The sequence below is a fragment of the Gekko japonicus genome, unplaced genomic scaffold (assembly GCF_001447785.1).
Source record: "Gekko japonicus isolate JY-2015 unplaced genomic scaffold, Gekko_japonicus_V1.1 scaffold186, whole genome shotgun sequence".
Taxonomy (NCBI): Eukaryota; Metazoa; Chordata; class Lepidosauria; order Squamata; family Gekkonidae; genus Gekko; species Gekko japonicus.
Genome location: NW_015174279.1, coordinates 1,332,845 through 1,350,902, shown reverse-complemented (window position 1 = coordinate 1,350,902; position 18,058 = coordinate 1,332,845). Strand labels below are relative to the sequence as shown.

At 40.8% G+C, this 18,058-nt stretch overlaps 1 protein-coding gene across 1 annotated transcript in view; it reads left to right on the top strand.

Moving 5' to 3' along the window:
- The window catches only part of NKAIN2 (Na+/K+ transporting ATPase interacting 2), a gene marked incomplete at its 5' end in the record, with an annotated part of 470,357 nt that overhangs the window by 186,656 nt on the left and 265,643 nt on the right, over nt 1-18,058 (top strand). The gene's annotated exons all lie outside the window — the stretch shown is intronic.

The following is an 18,058-nucleotide window of genomic DNA, read 5'->3' as shown; positions in this document are numbered from 1 at the left end:
TACTCAAAAGGTGAAGGAAAAGGTACAAAAATGGGAAAAGAAGCAAGTCTCCACAGAAGAACAACTTTTACAGCTGCAAATGGAGAAGGAAAACTTGGTTCTCCGATTCCAGGGTGTCCCAGAATCTGAAGAAGAGAATCTGAAGCAAATGCTGAGTGAAGCATTAGCCCCGGTGACAGATTTGATGGCGGAGTACTTGATGAGCGAAATGGATGTGGCCTATAAGTTATATTCCGTATATATAAAAAAGAATAATCTGCCTGGGGAAATAGTAATGAGATTCTCAAAGAGACATGTGAGGGATACTATCCTGAGAGCGACGACAGGGACAACTTTGAAAATCGGGGACAGCACCATCAGGATCCTTAAAGACATCCCATTTGAAATAAGACAAAGGAGGAGAAAATACAAAGATTTAATCCTTTTTCTACAAACAAACACAATCAGCTATCGGTGGCTGTATCCAGAGGGAGTAACCTTCAAACTTCAAGATAAAAAGGAAAATATTGACTCTGTTTCCAAAGCACGGGACTTTTTGAAAATCCAGATGGGTGAGCAAGAGAAAGGCGATAAAGAGGACATTAAGTCCAGTGGCGAGCTGGACTCAGGGTCTTCTGGAGAGGGAGCAGCGGCTCCTAAAAGTCCTTATAAACTGTGAAGAAGACAGGATAAGAAGAAATGAAGGCTGAAGAACTCTGTATTGTGCCTTTGAAAAGGGTTGATTGTAACGAGATTCTCTGGGGTTTTTCTTTTTAACAGTTAATTTAAGATTAAAAAGTTGTAATAGCAGATCTGACTAAGTTCAAAAAATTGTTAGCAAGTTTAGAACTTTGTACTTAAGAGATTTTGAGGATTTCCTCTCTTGGGATTTTAGATAGTAGTGGGTTTTCTTTTCTTTATCTCTAATTGTAGTTCCTTTCCCTCATTTTCATTATAGATTTGTAGTCTTTAGAAAAATGTAATAAAAAAATCCCCTTCGGGGGGCCAAAAAAAAAAAGACAGCTGCGGACTCAAATCAGGAGAACCAGGCTTGATTCCCCAGTCCTCCACGTGAAGCCTGTTGGGTGATCTTGGGTCAGTCACAGTTCTCTCAGAACTCTCTCAGCCCCACTTGCCTCACAAGGTGCCTGTTGTGAGGAAAGGAAGGGAAGGCGACTATAAGGACTTTGAGAATCCTTAGGGTAGAGAAAAGCAGGGTATAAAAACCAACTCTTCTTCTTCTATTCAACAAAAGAGACTTCAAATAGTATAGAAACACTGTTTCCTATCTAGGGAGTAAAGAACAAGAAGCAATTATTAAAGTACATGTAGTCTAGTTTATACACTAGAAGGAATTCTGTGCCCACAAGAGAAATGGAGCAATTTGAACAAGATGCCCAGGAGGTTTTAGAAACTCTTATGAGGTTTGAAAAAGGTTTGAGAGGAAAATGGAGTATGATAAGATACCTTTACAAAGGATGGGAGGGGTGGCAATCACCATCCAAAGACTGGCACTGAAATTTGGTATTCTATGATGATTCAACAGAAAAGAAACTTGTGAAGTCACAAACCTACTCCAAGGTGTAGAGAACATAGCAATTGCACTGGAGTCCATAGCAAGCCTAACACAAGCTCTGCACAGTACTTAGCCAACACCACCCCCATGACGGGTAGATGGAAACAGCCAACCAGCATGGAAAACAGCTGGGGGAGGGGAAATCAGAAGTCTTTCTTCTCCCTGCTGCAGTTTTCCAAGCCCAAACGGGCTTTCTTTTATTTATTTTTTACCAGACATTCTCCACAGTTGCTGTGTAGTTGCTAGGTATCCAGGTAACCTGGACTCAACTTTTTTAAAAAAGAGCATGTCTAATAAGTGTCCTGGGATCTGTGAAGGCCACTACTTGTACCCTGGAAGGCCACTACTTGTACTGTACCTATCCTGGCTGCTAAAATCATGTAAGGGCCATATCAACAAATCTTTAGTATCTATTATTAAAAAGTAACTAACTTGGGGCACCTTCCCTTAGCCACTCAAAGAGGTGGTTATCCATCCACTACTTAAAAAACCATCCCCACAGAAAAATGATGTGACCAATTTTTGCCCCATCTCTAATTTACCCTTTCTGGGCAAAGTGATTGAGAGAGCAGTATCGGACAAACTTCAAGTTTTGTTGGATAACTCATCTGCTCTAGATCTTTTCCAGCCTGGGTTCAGGTCAAGCTCTTCTAGCTTTAATTGATGACCTCTGTTTGAGTGTAGACAAAGGGTGTGGACAAAGGCCATGTCTCTCTGTTGTCCTTACTGGATTTTATCTGCAGCCTTTGATACAGTAAATCGTGCCATCTTGTTTAGATGCTTTGGAAGCAGAAGTAGGTATCCCAGGATGTTTGTTGAATGGTTCAAAACATTTCTAATGGATCGGACTCAAAGGATTGCTATTGGAAACCAGTTGTCATCAGTGTGGGGCCTACCTTGCAGAGTTACGCAGTGCACAATTCTATCCCCCATTCTTTTCAATTTCTATGTAAAGCCTTAAGGACAAATAATTCAAAGTTGAGGGCTGGTTGTCATCAATATGCTGGTGATACACAGCTCTGTATATCGGCCCCTGCCACACGGCAGAGATAAACACGGGATGAAGCGCGGCTTTTAAAAGCTGCGCCAATACTGAGGTAATGCTGGTTCTAGAGGTGTTGAAGGACATTGCTTTCTCCACTTTTGATGGAATTCAGCTGACCCTTGCTGAGTCAGTTAAAAGCCTGGGGGTTATACGAGATCCAACTTTATTACTGCAGAAGCAAGTTAATGCATCTGCAAAAATGCTTTTCTACCAACTCAGCCTAGCCCGTAAGATGGCCCCTTACCTTGATACAATGGATCTGGTCACCCTGATCTGTGCCACAGTAACATTGAGATTAGATTACTATAATGCACTGTAAATTGGTTTCCCCTCAAAGTCAATTCAAAAACTCCGTGGCTTGGCTATTATCAGGAGGAAGACAGAGATGCATATTACTCCCATTACTCTAAAAAATCAACACATGCCAGGAGAGAATCACGGAAATAAAATCAAAAGAGAACAAAACCCTGTGATTGTATTACAAATGCCAGTTTGCCCCGGCATAGGCGGGATATAAATTGAAAGTAATAAATAAATAATAAATATAATGTAAAGTCCCAGAAATATCTAAACACTCAACATAATATCAAAATTCACTTATTCATTAGTAGCAGAAGCAAGAAATATATTCAGTACAAGGGTATTTTCATAGAGTGTCCAAACAGAAACTGCTCCAGAGACCTACAAACCAAAATTCAGTTCAACAGATCCATGCACAGAAGATTCCAGAAGACTTCAGTAGAGTTATCACAACTTTGCTATGTGACCAATAATGTGCTTCATGAATGTATCTTGTCTGTCATTATTCTCATTGCTGTTAATCATTAAATATTAGAGTACTTCTTTAAATTGCTTCGTGCTTACATATCACATCCACATATTTCCAAGTTGAAAAGTACACTAATCCATCCAAAGGAATTTGCCAGCATCAATTTCTCTGTTTCACAAGGACTTTCTCATAGATGGAAAATTACATAACATGAACCACAGTGAAAAGACATCCATAGCATATCAAAGGCAGGTATCTAACCCCAGTGGGTCTGCCCATATAAGGGTCCGCCCATATAAGGGCATATAAGGCCTATAAAGGCCTTCAGAGCTCACTCTTGGAGCTCACTCAGGCTGGCTGGACCCGGAGGTGGGCTCCAAAGGTATTTAAAGCTGAGCTTCAGAGCTCACTTGGGTGGGGCTGCAGGCCAGTGGTGGGCTCTGATGGCATTTAAATGCCTTCGGAGCCCAAGAACATGTCTCCCATGAACCTCACAAACCTCACGAATCTCCATGAAAAACATGGCGGTTCATGGGTCAATCATGGGAGACACGTTCTCCCGAACCCCTGGTTCACAAACCCCAAACCGGCCTGGTTCATGCTCAAACCAGGGTTCATTTGGGGGTTCATGCCCATCCCTAAATTTTATTCATCTTTCTGGTGACATGAGATTTCTATTTGATTTTGCTGTGATCTCTCTGGAATTAGAAGGCAGCCTTGTGGCTCCTTAAAATTAATATTCCTAATATGATCATGAGAAGTAGTCTTATGAATGAGGTGTTTTGATGGCCTTCTGTGATTCCAACAAACATTTCGAAAAGAGACACAATCCAAAAATTCTAAACTACAGTTACCAAAAGTTACTCTAACGGTATACACAATTTAAAGTCAATCTTTGATATAATATCCATACATAATAATTCAATTGAAACCAAATTATCAATAGAAAAATTCCAAATGCAATCAGCTTTTGAAAATAATAATTAAAAATCTAACAATCAAGTTCAACCAATCTTAGAAGCTGGCTTGATCCAATCAAAACCGCCTTTCAACTTATCATCATCTTTGATGCATATTCATGGAGACTCATACATATCATCTTAACCCACAGGGGGAAAAAGCAGCTGCTGAAATTAGACTTTATAATATTTGAACCTCCATTACCAGAACAAAATGGATCCCAATCTAATGTCCAGCTTTAATGTCCAGTTTTCAAAGCTTTCTGTAAGTGGCCAGTAAATTAGAGAAATGCCTGGAGCTGCAGGAAGGGGTGATAGAAAATAAAAAAGAATGAATAGAGAAAGAAAAAGAGACTCTATGACAGGGACCAGAGGGTTAGGATAGCATTGAAGGATAGACAAATGTTCATGTTTTGTATGATACTATATGGAATAGCCGCCCCTATCTTTGGCATCAGGAAAATGAAGTCTATAGGGTATCATGCCCAGTGTCATTCTTTAAAGGTGTAACTATGTATAACACAACTTTCTAAGCTTTGTTAAATATACAGGAACAGGTATTTTGTGTCTAAGCCAACAGAAACATCTGCTTTGAGCTATACTTGTCTGGTAACTAGCATTTTATGGCATAGATACCTCTGTACCATACCATTAAACCCTTGAACTGCTATTACTACTTCGAGCAGCCTGATATTATTAGAACCCTAAGCATTAAAATGAAATTATGAATGAAAAGCTCAGCATATATTCACTGAGTCCTGGTTTGTGGCTATCTTTATGCTCAAAGAAGGAATAATTACATTTACATATGCAAACCCAATCATTTCTAGTAACCTAGGACGTTGGAAGCAAGGTTGTTTCATTGTAATAATTATGTTTGTGAAACTATCCTTAGCACAAATGAGAGGACAGACAACTGAAGGTGCCTTCGTGGTGACTTTTAGTCTAAGTAGAAGCCAGCTGGCTTCTGACTGATACCATTTATTTCTGTGAGACAACTCATGGAATAAACACTCCAAAACAATAAAGGTAGCAGATGCACCATTCAGCAGGCATTTAGAATTGACAAGAAATACATAAGAAATACCTGTCATACCACAAGAACTTAAGAAGGGGGTATATTTAGTACCTAAATCAATAGCTACACCATCATAGCAACACAATGCATGATGCTGCATTAACATTTATTTTTATTATATCCCAGCTTGTATTGAAAAGTCCAGGGCAGCAAATTTAAAGATGATCTCTCTTTGCCATGACAGAAACCCTGTGGGGCAAATTGTATTGAGAGTCGGAGAGAAAGATGCACCAGGAAGCAGAACAGGAAAAGGCAAAATACTGATTCATGCAGTGGGATTGTTGTTGTTGTTGTTGTTGTTGATTCCTACATTTTATGGTGTGGATTATGGTGATTATGGTGGACCAAATTACTCCTGATGCAGTACCATGGTTGGACCTCCTCGTCTTGAAGGCCCAGCTGACCACTCCTAACACTCCCTGTTTAGGCAGTGAGTGGATTTATAGCACTCCTAACACTCCCTGTTTAGGCGGTGAGTGGATTTATGCTCACCCACAGAGTCTAATGGACCCTAGTAAATTCCAGGAAGCTCTGTGGGATCAGATTCCCCCTGGTGGTCCATTGGATGAACTGGTGGTAGACTGGCATAACTGTCTTTCCGAAGCAATTGACGAGGTGGCTCCCTGGCACCCTCTTTGCCATCGTACCAAACTGGCTCCATGGTATTCCCCAGAGCTAAGGAGGATGAAACGGGAGCTAAGTCAGCTAAAGAAAGGGGGATTGAAGGAGGCAGTAATCTGCCCTCTCCTTAAAAAAAATCTTTGGATCCTATGGTCCTCACTAACCACCACCCAGTGTCCAATCTACCATTCCTGGGTAAGATAGTGGAGAAAGCGGTGGCACCATAGCTCCAGGCTTTCTTGGAGGATGCTAATATCCTGGATCCCTTCCAAACTGGTTTTTGCCCTGCCCATGGGATAGAGACAGTATTGGTCACCCTGGTGAATGATTTCCAGAGACATTTGCTTCAAGGCAGATCAGTGTTGCTGATACATCTTGATCTGTTGGCAGCATTCGCTACAGTTTACCATGACTTGTTGACCCACCAGCTCGCCAGTGTGGGGATATGGGGGCACATCTTGCAGTAGTTGGCTTCCTTTTGCCAAGTTTGGGGACAGAGGGTGGTGCTGGGGGGGATTGTCTCAGCGACACATGCTAGAATATGGTGTGCCACAGTGAGTGATACTCTCCCCAATGCTGTTTAATATGTGCCCCCTCACTCAGATTATCCAGAAGTATGGGTTGGGTTGTCACAAATGCCAATGACACCCAGTTCTATCTACTGATGGACAGCTGTGCTCCAGAAAATCTGGACAGGGCATTACAAGCCGTGGCTGGATGGTTACAACAGAGCAGACTGAAACTGAATCCATCAAAGATGGAGGTCCTACACCTGGGTCACGGGGGACTGGGACTGGGAATCAGGTTCCGAACCTTTGATGGGGCCCCATTGGTGCTGGTGTCAAAGATGAAGACCCTGGGGGGTGTTCCTGGATGCCACGCTGACTATGGAGGCCCAGGTCACCACCACTGCTCGGTCTGCCTTTTTTCACCTGAGACAGATCAGGCAGTTGGCCCCACATCTCAGCCCCCATGATCTGGCTACAGTGACCCATGCAATGGTTACTTCCAGACTGGATTATTGTAATTCTCTCTCTGTGGGGCTGCCCTTGGCTCTGCTCCGGAAACTGCAGCTGGTGCAGAATGCAGCAGCACAGGTGTTGACTTCATCATCTGTGCAGATGTGTATCCACCATGTGCTGTGTGAACTGCACTGGTTGCCTGTTGAGTACTGGATCCACTCCAAGGTGCTAGTGCTTACCTTCAAAGCCTGATATGGCCAGGGGCCTGCATATGATATGACCAGGGGCCTGCATATCTTCAAGACCACCTCTCCCCTTATGAGCCCTCAAGTATGATCAGCAAATCAGCACCTTCTGGTAGTCCCCAGCCCCAGGGATGTCTGTCTTGCCTGAACTAGGGCCAGGGTTTTTTCAGCCCTCGCCCTCCCCTGGTAGAATGAGCTCCCATATGAGATCAGGGCCCTGTAGGACATTTTATAGTTCCATGTAGCCTGCAAGACAAAGCTCTTCCACCTGGCTTTTAGCTGAGGCGGTGGGCATCCACACTCTATCAGGCCTCCCCTCCAGATGTGTCATCATTCAGAACCCAAATTGTAGTATACCTCACCTGTTGAGGTGCTCATTCAAAACACAGGAATTAGTAGCAGTTGTATTTTACTTGATGTATTTTAATTGTTTTTAACTTTTTTGTATATGATCTGTGATGGATCCCGCCCTGAGCCTGCTATGTGGGGAGGGTGGGATACAAATCTAATAAAATAAAATAAATAAATTAGGAATTGGGTGCAAGTTTCCACTGAACCAGATGGAACTGAGTTCAGCTGAAAGTGCTACTGATGTTGTAATTAGATTCTGCCATTTGTGAAAACTGCTTTAGGTTTTATTGTAGTGGACAGTGTTCTTTGGCGTGTTCTTTGGTCTGAGTCCAAAGTTACAGCATCTAGTACCTCTACACCAGTAACGCTTTTTTCTCCTTTTCTGGGATCCTGAATCAGGAGGTGGATGGCAGTCTATTTTTAATGTATCCAATAGCTGAGGAAGAGCTAACCCCATCCCCGCCTGTCACTTCACTTTGCTGTATTGAATTGATTTTAGCCAGTGAAGCTGATTTCTAACTTTACAGCCTGGAGAATAATGCCTAAAGAGGCATGCAAGGGCATAAGATTTAGCCCACCTTTCTTATGCACCCATTTTCTTCAAAAGGACACTTCCATACACTCCTTGCGACTTCATCTACCTGAATGGTAGATTGCCTGTCTTCCACCACATCCTACTGCCATAGCTAATGGAAGTGAGTTTTGTGCATCTAGGGAAAGGCATAACTGCCTGCTGCTGTCAATTAAATTAAAGATGTTAAGCATTTTCAGTTTCTAAATCAATGGTCCTCTTTCATATAAGAGATGAACTGACTAGGGTTGCCAGCCTCCTGGTAGTGGCTGGAGATCTCCTTGGATTACAAAGAAAAAGAGGAAGAGGAGGAGGTGGAAACTCAATTGTATTTGGGAGAGAGTTAAATCTGTGCGCCTTGGTGTTCAGTCATGCTGGCTACATGACCACGGAAACGTCTTCGGACATTGCTGGCTCTTCGGCTTTGAAACGGAGATGAGCACCGCAACCCTAGAGTCGGACTCGACTGGCTTTCGAGCAAGGGAACCTTTACCTTTACCTAAATCCCCCTAAGGAGCTGCGGTGGCTCAAGTGGTTAAGACACTGAACTGCAGGCTGTGGAAGGTCGGTAGTTCAGCAGTTCGAGACCTGAGTGTGCCGCATGACGGAGTGAGCTCCCGTCTCTAGTTCCAGCTCCTGCCAACCTAGCAGTTCGAAAGCAAGAAATTGTAAGTAGATAAATTGGTACCACTTCGGTGGGAAGGTGCCTTGGTGTTTAGTCACACCGTGTGCCTTGGTGTTTAGTCACGCCGGCCACATGACCACAGAAACGTCTTTGAACAGCGCTGGCTCTTCGGCTTTGAAACGGAGATGAGCACCACAACCCTAGAGTTGGACTCGACTGGCTTTTGAGCAAGGGAACCTTTACCTTTTTACCTAAATCCCCCTATGTATTTTTATTAAAGATTTTTCTGCACATTTTCCCAAGTGTGCAGAAAAATCTCTTTAGCATCCACATGGCTCTGAGCCACAGATTTAGCTATCCGCAGATCAGGGACACAGGTGGCTATTAGAATATAAGTTATGTGTTATTATGACAATAGATATATATCCCGTCATAACAACAAGTATTTTTATCTTTTTTATTGAAGACTGCATTTTTTAACATTTTATTTCAGGTAGTATTTTTTTATCTTTTATAAAATGCTGTGGTGAAATCGCTAATAGTACACCAGTACAGTTGTGTTGTCTTTAATAACATATCCGCATAAACATTTATCCATTGCATAATTACTTTAAATGGTTTGCTTGTAGTGCAGTTCTATGCAGAGTTATTGCAGACTAACAGGGCATTCGTGAACAGAGATAGATCCTCTTAAACCCACTGATCTCAATGGATTAGGAGGGAGTAACTCTGTTTACGATTGCACTGTAAGGCTGTTTGCTTCAACTCTGCACAAGATGTCACTGATAGTCATGTAAGAATCAGACATATGAAGCCACCTTTCCTGCCAGTTTTTCAGGCTTAGTTAAAAAAAATATGCAGTCATAACATTTCAAATACAGTTCTTCCTATCCAAGAAATTTCTGTTGATGACAATTTGACAGAAGATAAATAAATGTCTAGCTGGGACCTAAATGGGAAATGGGGGGGGGGGGAATGTTTGTCTCCTGTTTACTAAAAAAACCAAATAAATAAAAGCTTGCCAGAGTTAGGGAAGAGGAAAACAAGCAGAAAGACTGAGTGTATGAATATATTAATAAGGCTTATTTGTCCTTTCATTAAGAATGTGTTTTGATCTCTTTGAATATAAGGAAGCCTCCCTATTAAATCTTTGATCTGAGACCTTTAGCACAGCAGACATTTCTGCCTTGTGACATTTTCCCTTGCATTTAATTGATAAAAGGGATGCTAGCATTAAATCTCAAAAATGCATTTCATCACAAATGTTAGGAGTTTGACTTTAATAAAATCATACAGTTTGCAATTATGCCACCCTTTATGCATTAAGGGGGTTCGTTACCACTAAAAGGCCCAGTACATTAAGCAATCTAGTTCACAGCAAGGTGTTGAACTTGACATTTTTGGGGATAAGTTTTTATTAATTTTCCAGAAACAAACAACCAAACAAGCAGACAAACAATACAACATAAAAAAAGGCATGGTGACTTATACTACACTGGTTCAAGTCCCTCCCATACATCTTAACTAGTGTAAATTTAATACACTGATATTTTGCAACCCTAAATGGCAAATCATACATTAATAAATTCATTTGAAAATTATCTAAACATTCTTCCATTATTTTTCTTTACCAATGCAAAATTCAAGGCTCCGCCATAAATTTTCCTTATTTATCCATCTTTTTGGATCTCTAATGAAATTTTCCCTGTTCTATTCTTGCCAATACATTTAACTACAAAACTTATATATATAGCTATTTCCATTCTAACTTAGTATTTGTTAACAAAAGCATTAGAATCCTTCTGTGGTTTTCATTAGAAAATTCTCTGTACATCCTGACCCAAACTCTGCTACCAATTTTCTATATTTCTCCATCTGCTCATGCCCTTACTATAGTAATTTCTTTTCTATTCTTCTTATTATTGATTTTACAGCAAAACATGTAAAGTTATCTAATTTCATTCTAGCTTGTCATATAATTATTGAAAAGCAAAACATTTGAAACCTTCTGTAGTTGGTTCCACCTATCTTGATTTCTTGCATTACATCCATTCAAATCATTCCTATATACCTGGACTAATGGTAATCCCATACATATTAACTACTAAAGCAAAAAAGGGAAAAGAGAAAAAACTCTAAATATGAAGTAATAGTTCTAGAAGTTGCTTCACTATTTATCTAAGGATCTTAACATTATTTTCCTTTCTTCTTTATAGTTTAGTTTCACTTAAGAGAAGGAAATTATGTTTTAATAAGCGCTAAACCATATTAGTTAAATACACTTCAACTTTAGTAGGCCCATCCTATACGAGAAATATTAAGATTTCTTAGTAACATTTCATTTGTAAGTCTTAGTTTTTTTTCTTTTTGTCAGATATCTTCTCATCAGTAAAATCTTGTCTTTTTATTTATTTATTTATTTATTAATCAGATTTCTACCCCGCCCTCCCGCCGAAGTGGCTCAGGGTGGCTTAAAGGTAAAGGTTCCCTTGCTCGAAAGCCAGTCGAGTCCGACTCTAGGGTTGCAGTGCTCATCTCCGTTTCAAAGCCGAAGAGCCAGCGCTGTCCGAAGACGTCTCCGTGGTCATGTGGCCGGCATGACTAAACACCAAGGCGCACGGAATGCTGTTACCTTCCCACCGAAGTGGTACCTATTTATCTACTTGCAATTTCTTGCTTTCGAACTGATAGGTTGGCAGGAGCTGGAACTAGAGATGGGAGCTCACTCCATCATGCGGCACCCGGGTCTCGAACTGCTGAACTACTGACCTTCCACAGCCTGCAGTTCAGCGTCTTAACCACTTGAGCCACCGCAGCTCCTCAGGGTGGCTTACAAGCAATTTAAAACCAACATTCAGTTAAAACCAACAATTACAAAATATAAAATACAATTCCTTAAAATCCCAGTCTTTTCCCTTTATAGACCATGTAGGTTTGCTTTGAAGATGCCAATATTAGACTTAAGTTCATGTTTAGTTGTGTAGTTTCCTTCTTCCCATTTTGGAGTAAAGGAATAGAAATTTTGGTTGGGTTCTTGCCTCTGTGTTTTTTCCTTTTATAGATTCCCTGGGTTTGTTTAGCATTAAGGAATCTTAGTGCAATGCTTGCAAGTCTAATTTTTCCCTCCTGGGTTGACTTAATTCTCCCAAGTTTAATTGTTGCTGCATTCTGAAATGGTGCAGTAGTCATCTTGAATCTTTTCTTATCTCTGTCCTGGTTCTGTTTTGCTAAAGTCTCTTCTTGCTTACCATTTGGTTCTTTGTCTTTAAGACTTGGTTGTAACAATTTGTCCCCTTTGCTTGTAAATTCCTCTGGAGTAGTCAAGTTTACATTAAGTAGTTTCTCACAGGTGTCCTTAATTGCTGATTTAATTGTAGTCACAATCATTGATTTAAGGTCATCCCATGAAAACTGAGTCAAATTTTCTTCCTCTAAGTTGTTCACCGCCTTTGGCTCATTTTCTGCTTGAAGTTGCATTTTGTAGTCCACCTCCAAGTCGTTTTGTACTTGAGAATACATTTTGCAGTCATCACCATCACTATTCATAGTATCCATTGCAGAAAGACAGAAGTGTTATCTTGCTGTTAACCCAAAAGCCAAATCACATTACTAAAGAGCTATAATATCAAACACATTAACATCCATGAATCTCTCATAAAGTCAAATAGTTATTATTCATATACCTTGTAGACTTAGCAAATTTCTATGAGGCAACATTGTAACCAGAAGTTTTCTTTAAAATGGGTAAAGATCCCAGTTTCAGTGTCTCTATGTTTCCTTCTCTTTATGGCAGAGCACAGTAGCTTAATCAGTCTATATTCCATCAACAAACAAACAAAAACCCCATAATGATCAGATAACAGTATTTGTAGCCCCCTCTTTTTTTTGGTTTGTAAAATTTTTAGAACCTTACTTCCATATCTTTTAGACGCTGTTTACTCTAGAGAAAGGGGGGGATACCGCTCCTCCTTCTCTCGTTTTCTTGATTTTCACCAGGGGGTTAATTCAGGGAGTGTCTTAATTCTGTAGATTTTAGTTGCTTTTAGATATATTCACAATCTTCACCTCTGTTTGAGACTTAGAGTCAGTTCTTTGTTTAAGTTACACACCCACCTCACCCCATGTCCAGTAGTGACAGCTAAACTCCAAAGGGAGGATCTTTGTCGCTTGGTGCTTCAGGAAAAGCCTGGTTTCCCCTACTGCTGCTGTGAAACGGGAGTACTGGCCGAAATTCCCATGCACCCTACCCTCTTCCCGAGGGAGGGAGGTCTCAAAGAGCTTGAGGCCCCTCAAACCAAGTGAAAAAGTTGGCGCGGTGAGAGAGCAACTCTCCCCCACATCTGCAGCGCCACGCTGCAACCGGATGTGTCTGAACTTGACATTTTGTACCACAATGGATATTTCCATCCCCTGCCTTTTCATTTCAAGACATAATAGCTGTGCTTTTCCAGATGTGTGTGTTTATTTTCTAGTTCATAATTCCAATATTATTGTTCTTTCAATATCATGAAGTCATAGTGAAGAGGATCACATTAATCATTCTAACCTTAAATAATGAGTACAATCGATAGAGTTTCCTGTATATTTAACAATATATGTGTAGTACATGCCACCTGAAACCATGCCTCTTCAGAATGCTGGTAGGGAACTATGTGATTGCTTGCTCACATCAAAACCCTGCCCATGAAATCTGGCATGTAATTAGGGATGCCAGCTGTGGGCTGGGAAGTTCCTGGGGATTTGGGGGGTGGAGCCTGGAGAGGGCTGGCTTTGGCAAGGGAAGGGCCCTCAGTGGGATGCAATGCCATAGACTCCACTCTCCAAAGCAGCCATTTTCTCCAGGGGGACCGACCTCTGGAGTCTGGAGACCCGTGGTAAATCCAGGAGATCTCCAAGCCCCACCTGGAGGTTGGCAACTCTTCATGTATTGAAGCTATACATACATTCCCCAGAGATCATCTTCTTCTTGATGTTCCATCATAAATCACCAGACTAACAGAGTGTTTATTTTAAAATAACAGTCCTGTATTTATCTGATAATTAATATATGTAGTGTCCAAAGTACTTAGGAGTTAGGACTCTGTAATTAAAAAACAAATCAAGATCCACAGTTGTAGACACAGACCTTTTACATAGTATGTAGAACCCTTGACCAGCTGTGGTTGTGCAGTGAAATTTAGCCACAGTTATCCACATGACTACGCTACACCCCAGTTGGATCATTGTGACGCACTTTATGGGGTGCTGCCTTTGAAGATAGCTTGGAAACTGCAGTTGGAACGGAATGTGCAATGAGATGGTTGTTTCTTACAAAAAACATATTACACATGTCTTCATACAACTACATTGACTGCCAGTTTGTTTCTGGGCCCAGTTAAAGGTGCTGGGTTTGGCCTTTAAAGCCCTGAATAGTCTGGGACCACAATATCAAAGGTTCACCCGATTCTTCCCTATCGCTTAGGATTGCTGTTGCAGGCCATGCCTTATCTGCAGACTACAGCAGTAGTGAGCCAGAGTGTTAAATGAAGCAATATCTTTTCAGCCATGTCTGCCACTGTTGTGGAGCTGCTTACCTAACACCAAGTCTGATGAGGCTTTTTGTTAAGTGGTTGTTTATTATGTTCTTTATCTGTTGTTTTACTCTGCTTAGTTATTTAATTAGTATTTTTGTTTCCAATAGTTAATTCTGCTCTGTTTGTTTTATTTTAGTCTGCTGTCATATAAATTGATGTGTTTGTTTTAATAGCTTTCATTTCCCCCCATACTTATTTAAGACCGTTTCTGCTGTGATTTCAGGGTAGATCATTATTACATCTTTTTCCCCCTTATTTTGAATTCTTATGAATTGTCCCATGAACAGAATAAAAAATTCTTAAATAAATATACTCCAGTCCCACATATTTCCCATTACCTCCAGCTCAGGCTTTGGCATGCCTCCATGTAAAGAAAGGAACATGCTATGGCACTATTCAGTGGGTAAATAGAGATTATTGAGCTAGGATGGCTCCAGAGCAATGTAATTTTGGCACTAGCCATATTGCTTGCTCACAACTTTAATGCCAGTAGCTCACAAAGTAGAATTTTTGCTCACAAGACCCCACAGTTTAGCGTGAACATTGGCTATGGCACTATTCAGCGGGTAAGTAGAGATTATGGATGAGAGAGACAAGGAAAGGCAGTTACAGTAGAAAGCTGGTGTATAGGATCCTGCCCCCACGCCTGTCCAGGAATGAGGGGGGAAGCCCATACTTTTCAATACATTTAACAACCACCCAGAGAGTATGCTATCCTTTCTGGATTTCAGAGCACTTTGCCACAAGGATCTCTACTTAATCCCTCGTCAGCCTGAGATTAGAGATCCACAATCTCAGTTGGCATCTGGGTTGTACACACTAGCACCTCTATCCAGAGACGCACAATTAATCTTACACAGAGGTAGCTTATAGGTTGAGCGTAAGGCACAGCATGGTATCAGCAAAACATTCCAGGGGAAGGCAGGGGCTTTTAGAAATCAATATAGCTGGTTTTTAATTCTGAAATGAAGGGGGAGGCATAACTGAGGGAATCTTTGGTTTTAGATTTTTTTAAAAAAAAATCCACGTGCAGCACAAAGAAACCCAAGATGGATTAGAACAATTGCAATGCATAAAAGCAGTTTGGATCTGAATGGGTCATTGTCAGTTTCCTTATTCCTTTTTCTGAATTGATCATGGAATCAAAAGCTTCCTTGCCTCACCTTTGTAAATGGCTTGACACTTTCTGTGAAGAATCAAGCACACTAGTTTATTGGAAATGTAAGTGAATTCCCTTGTGGTATGAAAGGAGGCTGCTTCTAACAAATGGAAATGTCTGCCAGCAGATACGTAAAATACCCAGAGAGCAACTGACAGGCATCCATCCTTGCTGTCTTGTCTGGTAGGGGAGGGTGTAGAGAGAATAACATTGTAGTGGTCCAAATAGCTAAAAGGATACCATCCCTTGAAACAGAATGTGTTAGGAAATTTTTAAATGCTGTTGGCCCTTGAAATTCTAGAATTATTGTTGAGCAAAAAGAAAACAGATTCAAGGTTAATAATGTCAATATACATATGTTTCATAGTGTATAACAAAATAGCAGCTGCTACATTTATGTGGAATTAAAAATAAAAAAAGAAAGATTTTTGGAATTGTTGCAAGGTAAAAGACATTTCCATTTCCTGGAAATTACTTGCATCTGCTTCGCGTTTTCAGACATAATTTTAGTGGTTCTCTGATCTCTGGGTTCTGTCTACTGCACTATGTGTTTATCATAATCCACACTTCTCCCCAAAGGAGCATGTAAGAGGTTCTCCTGATTTGCTTCTCATTATTGCAGAAGTTCTCAAATGTCATTCTTCATATGAAACATAGAGAAGTAATTCAGGTGGATAGCCATGTTGGTCTGAAGCAGCAAGATAAAGTTTGAGTCCAGCGGCACCTTTAAGACCAACCAAGTTTTATTCAAGGTATAAGCTTTTGTGTGCATGCACACTTCTTCAGATACAATGAAATGGAAATTACCAGTCCATACATATAGGTAAAGGGTGTGCAGTAAATCATCATACAGCATAATGAATATGTCTAACAGATTCAAGGATCAAACAGGAATAATAAGCTTAGTTTATATGGTTACCATTCATCTGGGTTCAGTTCCAGGGGGAAAGCATAGTAAAGGAAATAAATATGTCAAAATTGGAGATTGACATATCCTTAATTGTGGAATGTTGAGAGTAATTAACTGAGACCATGCAATTAGCTCCATCCATCTCCTCTCGAGCATGAAGGCGACTTTACAGCATCTTCTACTTTGAAGTGGGGCAGATTGGCTGTGTAGAGCTATCGCCCCTGTCCCCAGACCAGAGAAATACATTCCAATCTACCATTCCAAATTATATTACATTCTACTATTCATTACATTACAATCTACTGTTCTAATCTATTATTCCAAATAAGAAATAAAATAAAGAGGATGTATAGCCCTTCTGGGGGACTGGTGAGAATACAGATGTAAGGGCTGAATGAGGTTCGCATATGTAGAGAGATAAGAAACCAATATCCTTGTTAAGTCCTGGGGATTCCATTGTTCTGAGTGTTGTAATAACTTGCAACTCAGCAATTCTCTTTCTAGTCTATTCCTGAAGCTCTTTTGCTATAAAACAGCTAATTTTAGGTCACCCATTGAATGTCCTGGAAGGTTGAAGTGTTCTCTTACAGGTTTCTCAGTCTTGTGATTCTTGGTGTCAGATTTGTGTCCATTTGGCATAGGGTTTGTCCTGTTTGCTCTATTTAGAGAACCAAAGGGCTCTGTTGGCATTTAATGGCATATACAATGTTAGAAGATAAGCATAAGAAGAGGCCTGAAATGGTGTAGTTGATGTTGTTAGGCCCAGTGATTGTGTTGTCTGGGTGTATGTGGTAGCAAAGTTGGCATCTAGGTTTATTGTGAGCTATGGTACCAGTGTCCATGTTCAAATTAGATGTTGTATTATTGTGGGTGATAGCCAGACACAGAGAGAGAGAGAGAGAGAGTTGGCAACAGCGGGGTATTGGAAAAGCCTGGCGACAAAGAAACTGCAGCACTATCGCGCACGAAGACCACTGAATTGAGATCTGCTTAAATATCCTCCTGATACCATCTACTAAATAGAAGACTGTTATCTCGGACCATCTTGGAGCACTTTGTTTTGTAAATTTGGTAACCAATTGTTTTAACTTGTTTTTATGTACTGGCATGCATGCCCTGATGTTAGCCGCTCTGAGCCTGTTCACGGGGAGGGCGGCCTAGAAATCGAATAAATAAATAAATAAATAAATAAAAGGAGACAGTATTGCAATTGTCTCCTCTTGTTACAGGCTTTATGATCTCTGGAGGCCCCTTCCTTTAAGGTATATTGGAATTGGACAACCAGGGCATGGTGCTTTGATTGAACCCAAATGTCTTAAAACAATGCCTACAGACCTGGTGGTGTCTGGTTGCTCTCTGGCTCGTCCCGTCTATGGCTGAGTCACCTAGCCATTCTATTCCATGACTGAGGCTGCGGTCACACACACTGAATAATTCACTTTTAAACCCTTTCAGTGCTCTTTCCAACTGGATTTTTACTGTGCGAACTGGCAAAATCCAGTTGGAAAGTGCACTGAAAGTGAACTGAAAGTAGATTATTTAGTGTGTGTGACCTCAGCCCGGAATTACATCATGCAAACATGCTGTGCTCCTGTCTTTCTCCTGGCCATTCTAGCCTCCTTTATCTTGCATGTA